Raw genomic sequence first — 9,293 nt, 5'->3', positions numbered from 1 at the left:
ACACAGCCCATCTGTAAATAGCCCATCCAATCTACCTACCTCATCCCCATATTTTTTTTTTTTTTTAAATGTAAAAACATTTTCTCTTTTGCACACCAGTATTTCTACTTGCACATCATCATCTGCACATCTATCACTCCAGTGTTAATTTGCTAAATTGTAATTACTTCGCTACTATGGCCTATTTATTGCCTTACCTCCTCATGCCATTTGCACACACTGTATATAGACTTTTTGTTCTATTGTGTTATTGACTGTATGTTTGTTTATTCCATGTGTAACTCTGTGTTGTTGTTTGTGTCACACTGCTTTGCTTTATCTTGGCCAGATCGCAGTTGTAAATGAGAACTTGTTCTCAACTGGCCTACCTGGTTAAATAAAGGTGAAATTAAAGTGAAATTTAAAAAATTGTCACACAGCTGTCATCAATACTGGGCGAGTAGTCTCCTCTGATTGGTCCATGCTCAGTATGCAACACCACGCCAAGGCATAGTTCCAGGTGTTTAGAAAGGCACTGAAAATCCTTCTTTTTCCTAAAAATTCAGTCATCAAATCGAGTCTTCTCCATTCCAGGAAATCACTGACCATTCATGGGCTAAGGGAGCCTATATGCACAGCATAGGTTAAACCAAAACTGACAGCCTGACTTCAAGTCAGTACACCTGCAACCTCAAACTTAGCACTACGCAGCAGCACTGAAAAAATCTATCACACTACTTTTAACAGAGCAAAACTAGTGCCAGCCTGCCTCCCTGCATTCGGGGATAATGGGATAGTGATGAAGGTCCCAGCGAGTGTCACAACAGCACTGAGGAAGGGGGGCAGCCCCATCAGGCGACATTGTCTCTGAGGTTACAGACAACAACTGTCCCTCTCTCACCATATCTTGGTGACTCACTCAGCAGCATTCGGCAGGAACATTTATTTTGTATTTTTCTGGGGATTGTAGTATTCATGCTTCTGGGTGTTCAGAGATGACATGAGTTAGCAACTGACTGCATTAGAGTGCTAGCACAAACGGGTATAAGACAATACAATAGGCATACAGTAGATTTATTAATTTAGTGAAATCATTAATCTCACCTTTGACCAATCGTAGCTGGAGGCGTAGGCGAATATGTTGCCGTTGTTGTGGAAGCAGCAAGTGGTGATTGGAATGTCCAGCTGCTCTGAGGTCTTTAACTTGGTGCGGGCATTTTCGTACCAGAAGATGAAGCGTCTGTCAGGTCCCACAGTGGACATTGTACCGTGGACAGGGTGGAAGGAGATAGCATTCACCTGAGAGAGTGAGGTAGAGGGGGAGAAATGGAGGGAGAGCAAGAGAGAGGGGGGAGTTAAGAGAGAGAAAGATATAGAAAATATGGTAGGGAGAGAGATCAATGCTACGTTGTTTAGTTTGAGACTAATTGACAACTACTCATGTAAAGAAAGGCACCATTGCATTACTGAATAAAGACAAGGCAACATACAGTGTATACAGCAGGTCTCGCCAACCCTGTTCCTGGAGAGCTACCGTCCTGTAGGTTTTCGGTCCAACCATAATCTAGCATACCTGATTCTAATAATTACCTGGTTGATAAACTGAATCAGGTCAGTTACAAATGGGGTTGGAGTGAAAACCTACAGGAGGGTAGCTCTCCAGTAACAGGGTCGTAGGGTAGCAGTGTTGGTGCCATTGGACCTGTGACACTTAAAGATAAAGTTATCCTTGGATTTGCAACAAAAAACCCATAGACAGGTACATCACAATTCAATAATCTTACTGGGACTTTGAATTCCAAAACTTGAGTCTTCTATGTGGCCACACAGGTTTGGGGGGTTAATGTAGTGGATAGCCATGTGACCCCCAGTGCAAAGCCCGTGTAAAGCCCGCTTGGCCTTAAATATTTCCACACAGCAATGCTGTAGAGAATGTTCAACAAGGGCATTCAGAGGTCATTCATGAAGAACCAACGCTGCAAATGCTCAGGATGATGTTAAGATGAACAGTATGCAGAGAGCGAGAGAAACAATACGTGATTACGTGAAAAGGAAAGGGAAGGCCTCTCTCTGCTATGGCCAGCACTACTATGGGGTACACCACATATGCACACTAGCTTCTCTCTGGCATCTGCAGAGACATTATGGGATTGGGGGAGCATGTGTCCTAGAACTGAGGGGGGAGACAAGAGATGAGGGAAGAAGATCATCACATCTAACATCCTCCTTTTGTAATTAGAACCAATGACTTCGAAAGTGCACTTTATAACATTCTGAGAGATGACGATTTTCAAATGTTTAGAATGACAATCTTCAGTGTTTTGTCCCAGCTGCCCATCATAATACAGCTGTAGTTAGTAGTTTTTATCCAGTGCCATCGTGCTAGGGGGTAAACGTGGGTTTTCATCAAGATCATTTTATCATCATCCTTATGTTATTAGTCTGTTAGGGCAACATGGTTGGAAAGAGAGAGGAGGTTACCTGTTCAACCTGGTTTCTGTTCAGGTCCCACATCTTAGCTGTCTTGTCACAGGAAGCCAACAATACTTTGTTTCTATCCTGTTTAAACAGAATCGTGTATAATCAGACCCTGGAATCCAGGTATTTATTATTCCCATTTCCAAGACACCGACATAGCATTGTTTCTCATTGCTCATCCAGCATCTTAAATGTATTGTAGTTATAAGGCTGTAGCTGTGTGAACAATAGTATGTTCATAATTCTCTGTGCTTGCAGTTCTAGTGTGTTATGCCAGGCTTACATCACTCCAGCAAATGTCCAGTACATGACCAGTGTGCATCTGCTGGGCCACGGAACCCAAACCGGCTGCGCCATCGTGCGCAATCGTGCATAGATTTATTTTGTCCCCCTACACCAAATGCGATCACGACATACAGGTTAAAATATCAAAACAAACTCTGAACCAATTACATTAATTTGGGGACAGGTCGAAAAGCATTAAACATGTATGGCAATTTAGCTAGTTAGCTTGCACTTTCTAGCTAATTTGTCCTATTTAGCTAGCTTGCTGTTGCTAGCTAATTTGTCCTGGGTAATTTTACCTGAAATGCACAAGGTCCTCTACTCCGACAATTAATCCACACATAAAACGGTCAACCGAATCGTTTCTAGTCATCTCTCCCCCTTCCAGGCTTGTTCGTGTTTGAACTTAAATGGTGATTGGCATCTACACTTTCATGGTATTACCTCGACAACAGGCAAAACAGTTCGTCTTTCAATCACCCATGTGGGTATAACCAATGAGGAGATGGAACGTGGGTACCTGCTTCTATAAACCAATGAGGAGATGAGAGAGGCAGGACTTGCAGCGCAATCTGCGCCAGAAATAGGAATGACTTCTATTTTAGCCCTCGTCAACGCAGACGCTCGTTGGCGAGTGCGGGCAGTGTGGGTGCAATGATTGAATAAAAGATATTCCTAAATTTATTTTGCAACGCTCACGCACGCGACACTAGCGGTGTAGTCAGGGTATTAGGGATGGTCGGCACATTGTCCTGCACCTCCCAGCACTGCACCTTTGGTTAGGGCACACAGAGAGCAATTAAGACAGCGGTCACCAACCATGGTCCTGGAGAGCTGTGCATACTGTTGTTCCAAACCAGGACTACTTCCAACCTGATTCAACTTATAGTGACAATCACTCACGTCATTGGCCCAGGATCCTTAAATGTGGAAGTTTCCTGGCATGGTGGGCAGAATGAAAGCCATACAGCTGATGCTGTCATCAGGTGGCAAGGTGACCTCAACGTCCTGTAGCAGAGATAATGCAGCTAGAATTTAAAATAATTGAAAAGATGACGTCAACAGAGAGAGCTGCCTCGCTTCTAGTTCTTATGAAACTTTGCAGTATTTTGTTTTTTTAATGTATTATGTCTTACATTGTTAGCTCAGAAAATGTTATGTGTTATTACATCCAGCCGGGAAGAACTATTGGATATCAGAGAGGCGGTAACTCACCAGCACTACCAGCATTACAACCAGGAATATGACTTCCCCGAAGCAGATCCTTTGTCCGTAACACCCAGGGCAATTAAACTGATTCCAGTGGCCGACACAAAACAACGCCGGCGAAGGAGAGGCACCCAGAGCGGTCTTTTAGTCCGACTTAGGAGGCACGAACCCCACCCGCCGCTTCCGAGTATATTACTCGCTAGAGTAATTACAGACTAGAGCAAAGGATCCTAATTTCAAACTCTCCAAAAAAGTGTTTTCAATTCTAAAAACGGGCAATATTTATAGTAACTGAAAAATGATCTTATGTAGTTTGTTGCAATAACCCTCTGACTTTAAAGAATATTTATATTAAAACTGTGATTCCTAAAAAAAATTGTCCGGAGATTTGGCCAGCTATACCATAAGGACCTCTTCTTCATGGTCTGTAAAGTCCTTTACTCTTGATAGATTTATACAAACAATATATCACCATGGTCACAACCATAAACTGTAAACTCCATCTCCCTGATAGATTAAGACATAATATGAATTGTCAAATATGTTTATTTTAATTAGATTTTAAAGTCTGAATGCAACTGAGGAAAAACAAAATTGCTACTGTGTATACCACTTGAATGAAGATGAAAAATGTGGCAACACCATAAAACATAAACTCCGTCAGATTTTGTCTAACGTCAACTCCGTCCGATTAGATTGAATGGTTATGTTTTTCTTGGGGATTTTCAAATGAATAATTCTCTATATTTTACAAATGTTTGTATTGAACATGTATTTTTAGAGGCTAAAATATGTCTGTTTTTGAGTAGGCCTATCTGTTGTCATCTCTGTCACTGATGCTAACCCCCATAAAATATTTTTGTTGTTGTTTAATATTCAGAAAAAATATTTTAATCAATCTTCTGCAACATATGGTTAAATTATTGAAGTATTTGATGTGCAGGATGTTTATTTTATAAATGTTGTTTTATGTTCTGAATCTAGAAAAACATGCCAAAATGCTAACGAGTTAGTTGCATTTTCTGAAGAAAAAATGTATGTACTTCAAAATATTTGTGAAACAATAGTTGAGATTGTCTTGTCTTTTAAGAATCCCTGAGGGGTGGAATCTCAGAATAAATGTGTAAATTGATGAAAACAAATGTTGTGCTAGTTGTGCAAGACATTTTATAGATAAAAGGATAAATAGCATATTGTATTTAACTGTGTGCATGCTTTTCTCCTTAGAGAAAACAGCTGATTCAAAGGGGGTGTGGCGGATTTTAAAACACTTCCGTGTGAGGTTACCCTTGTGCATCCTCTGTCAAAGTAGGTAATCGAGGAGGGGAGTAGACTTCTTTCTTCGCCTACTAACGAATTGACACTCTCCTCAATCCCTCAACCACTTAGCGGTTTCTGGGTCACGGAGGAGGACGGAGGAGTTGAGATGACGGACTTCTGTCCAATTGATAATCTTCCATGGTCTATTTGATAATGCTAACAAGTAACGTTACTGAATAAAAAGCGCTAGCACCAGCTACGGTGAACACCTTTCTTATGTAGCTACACTAGGAAGATTTTATCTGACACCCTATAATTAACTAATTTACATGAGCCCATATAGATATATTTCGCAACAATAGATGTATGGCTAATAGCCATGCTATGGAAATGTGTCACCTGTGTGGTCATGGTTAGAAGGGATGCAGCTAAGTCAAAGTGACATCAAAAGTTGCCAGTCCGAGTCATGTCCGGGAGAATTTTTGTATTTTAGCTTTTCTGAACCTTAATTAACCTAATGATGCTAACCTGCTACGAAAAGACACTTCTGACATTAGCTGCATCCCATGTAGTCAAAACCCACCTGTGCCAGTACTCAACTTCAACTGTCGCAGACAGATGATGTAAGGTTTTGCATGTTGTATTGTTCATAGAAATTAAAATAATTTTGTTTTGCAATGCCCCCATACTATCAAATTATCAATATTATTTATTATCATTTAAAATGGAAACTGCATGCAATGATACAAACTTCTGATTGGAAATCAGACTGACAGTGTAGGCTACTTGGTTTTTAAATGTTTTCAGAATTTTGGAGTCAAATTACCTGACACTACTAACATGGTGTTGGGTTGAGGATTACATTCTATTAATTTCAATTTGATATGACTATAATTTCAGTAATATTACTGACATGGGTGGGTTTTGGGAAGCCTGACACCCACAACATACTTTTACAGAAGTAACATAGAATAACAACTTTTCTCAGCATGTGATCACAGAATAAAAAACTCTCAAGGTGCACATCTAAAGAGAAACCTAGGCGATAAACTTGCTCTAGCTTGCCCATTTCACATGTGAATCAAGATCAAAGGGGAAGTAATGTGCTTCAATTAATATTATAATGCAACATGTTTCCCCGCAGCTTTTTTGCCACGTTTACATGCTATCAGAGTTATCACAAGCTCCTAGTTCCCAGTGGGAAATTTCACTTGAACGACCCTCCAAGTTGGAATTATTAGTGGGAAACTGTTGTTACCTGAGGTGCCAAGTTGTGACGTTTCACCACTGATCTTTTACGTTTTCAACAAAAAGATGACAACAACTCAGTTTTCTGACAATTACAACATTATCAATATGGAGAATGTAGCTAGTTTGACATATGTCAATGTTAAGCAAGCTAACTAACTTTATTATTAGCCATTTTAGCTAGATTATCAAGCTAACTACAATCTTACTGGTTGAAAAATTGTTCCGACTTCAAATGAACACATTCATGTCGGACTTAGGACTTAGGACTTCCCACTTCCGAGTTTCCCATTTCCCACGAGCACATGAAGCCACCCTTTGTCTTGAGGTATCACCCTCCTCAGCATACATGGCATTGATCAAGCAATGGTGTCACAACTTTCAATTACCTGCTTTGTTAGATGGCTTCATATTCTGATAGATGAACAGAAGCAACCAATAGAAAGACACCCACCTTTCTAGATCCAGAACACCATATAAACCAGCATTCAAGCCTTGTAATCTTCACATTCATTGCAGAGACAGACAGACACAGACCCGGAGGATGTCAACTTTTACGTATCATATTGCAGCAAGGTACAATGGCATTAGCATAACATTCCAATTGTAAGTACCATATTTAATTTAATTTATTTGTCTTATTTTATCCTGTTGACACTTCCGTGAGTAATTCCTCTGTTGTTGAGGTTAGGTTGACATTCCAAATGGTTCCATTGAAACCGATCTGCAGACTTTGGCGCAGTGGATCTCCAACATGGGAAAAGATGCCTCTTGGTCTCTGGGTAGACATTCAATATTGGGCTCTGAGAATTTTACAGAGAACTGCTTTTATGTAGTTGACTCAGGATGTAGTTTATGACCCGGTGCCATCCCAACATGCACAGGGAAGCCTAGATTGGATATACACTATCGGTCAAAAGTTTTAAAACCCTTGAAGGAATAGGTGTTCTTCTTTATTTATACTATTTTCTACATTGTAAAATAATAGTGAAGACACTAGTAAAGGACAGCAATAATAAGAAGAGACTTGCTTGGGCCAAGAAGCACGAGCAATGGACATTAGACCGGTGTAAATGTGTCCTTTGGTCTGGAGTCTAAATTGGAGATTTTTGGTTCCAACTACAGTGTCTTTGTGAGACGCGGTGTGGGTGAATGGATGATCTCTTCATGCATATTTCCAACTGTAAAGCATGGAGGAGATGGTGTGGGGGTGCTTTGCTGGTGACACTGTCTGTGATTTATTTAGAATTCAAGGCACATTTAACCAGCATGGCTATCACAGCATTATGCAGCGATACCCCATCCCATCTGATTTGCCCTTAGTGGGACTAACATTTCTTTTTCAAAAGGACAATGACCCAACACACCTCCAGGCTGTATAAGGGCTATTCTACCAAGAAGGAGAGTGATGGAGTGCTGCATCAGATGACCTGGCCTCCACAATCCCCCGGCCTCAACCAAATTGACATGGTTTGGGATGTGTCTGACCGCAGAGTGAAGGAAAAGCAGCCAACAAGTGCTCAGCATAGGTGGGAACTCCTTCAATACTGTTGGAAAAGCATTCCAAGTGAAGCTGGTTGAGAGAATGCCAAGCGTGTGCAAAGCTGTCATCAAGGCAAAGGATGGGTATTTGAAGAATCTCAAATATAAAATATATTTTGATTTGTTTAACACTTTTTTGGTTACTACATGATTCCATATTTGTTATTTCATAGTTGTAATGTCTTCACTATTATTCTACAATGTAGAAAATAAAGAAAAACTTTTTGACTGGTAGTGTATTTTTGCTGATTTGTGTGCTAATACTCAATGATGTGACCCATAAGTCTATGGTGTGACCATGCCTTGAGGAACACACTATTGCCTGATTCATACTATTAGGTCAAACTGAGTCAAGCTAGGCTGAGTTGTACTGGGCTGGTCTGGTATTTATCAAATCAAATCTTATTTGTCACATGCGCCGAATACAATACGGTAGACCTTACCGTGAAATGCTTACTTACAGGCCCTTAACCAACCATGCAGTTTTAAGGAAGATAAGAGTTAAGAAAATATTTACTAAATAAACTCAAGTAAAAAGATAGTAACACAATAAAATAACAATAATGAGGCTATATACAGGAGGTACCGGTAGTGAGTCAATGTGCAGGGGTACAGGCTAGTCTAGGTAATTGAGGTAATATGTACATGTAGGTAGGGGTAAAGGGACTATGCATAGGTAATAAACAGCCAATAGCAGCAGCGTAAAAAAAAAGGGGCCAATGCAAATAGGCTGGGTAGTCATTTGATTAATTGTTCAGCAGTCTTATGGTTTGGGGGTAGAAGCTGTTAGGAAGCATTTTGGACCGAGACGTGGCGATCCGGTACGATTTGCGTGTGGTAGCAGAGAGAACAATCTATTACTAGGGTGGCTGGAGTCTTTGACAATTTTTAGGGCCTTCCTCTGACACTGCCTAATATATCAAATCAAAATGTATTTGTCACATGCTCTGAATAAAACAGGTGTAGACTTAACAGTGAAATGCTTACTTACAAGCCCTAAACCAACAACGCAGTTTTAAGAAAATACCTCAAAAAAGAGACAAGAGATAAGAAAAACAATTTTTTAAAATATATTTTTTTATTTAACCTTTATTTAACCAGGTAGGCTAGTTGAGAACAAGTTCTCATTTGCAACGGCGACCTGGCCAAGATAAAGCAAAGCAGTGTGACACAGACAACAACACAGAGTTACACATGGAGTCAACAATAAACAAGCCAATAACACAATAAACAAGTCAATGACATAGTAGAAAAAAGAAAGTCTATATACAGTGTGTGCAAAACGCATGAGG

The 9,293-nt window shown here is 40.2% G+C and overlaps 1 pseudogene; it reads right to left on the bottom strand.

Annotated features, from left to right (window-relative positions):
* Window positions 1-750: 750 nt before the first annotated feature.
* LOC112263012 lies at window positions 751-5,622 on the bottom strand (annotated as a pseudogene).
* Between the last annotated feature and the right edge of the window lie 3,671 nt (window positions 5,623-9,293).

The sequence above is a fragment of the Oncorhynchus tshawytscha genome, linkage group LG02 (assembly GCF_018296145.1).
Source record: "Oncorhynchus tshawytscha isolate Ot180627B linkage group LG02, Otsh_v2.0, whole genome shotgun sequence".
Taxonomy (NCBI): Eukaryota; Metazoa; Chordata; class Actinopteri; order Salmoniformes; family Salmonidae; genus Oncorhynchus; species Oncorhynchus tshawytscha.
Note: the sequence above shows the minus strand (reverse complement) of the source record. Positions and strands in the feature narration are given on the sequence as shown.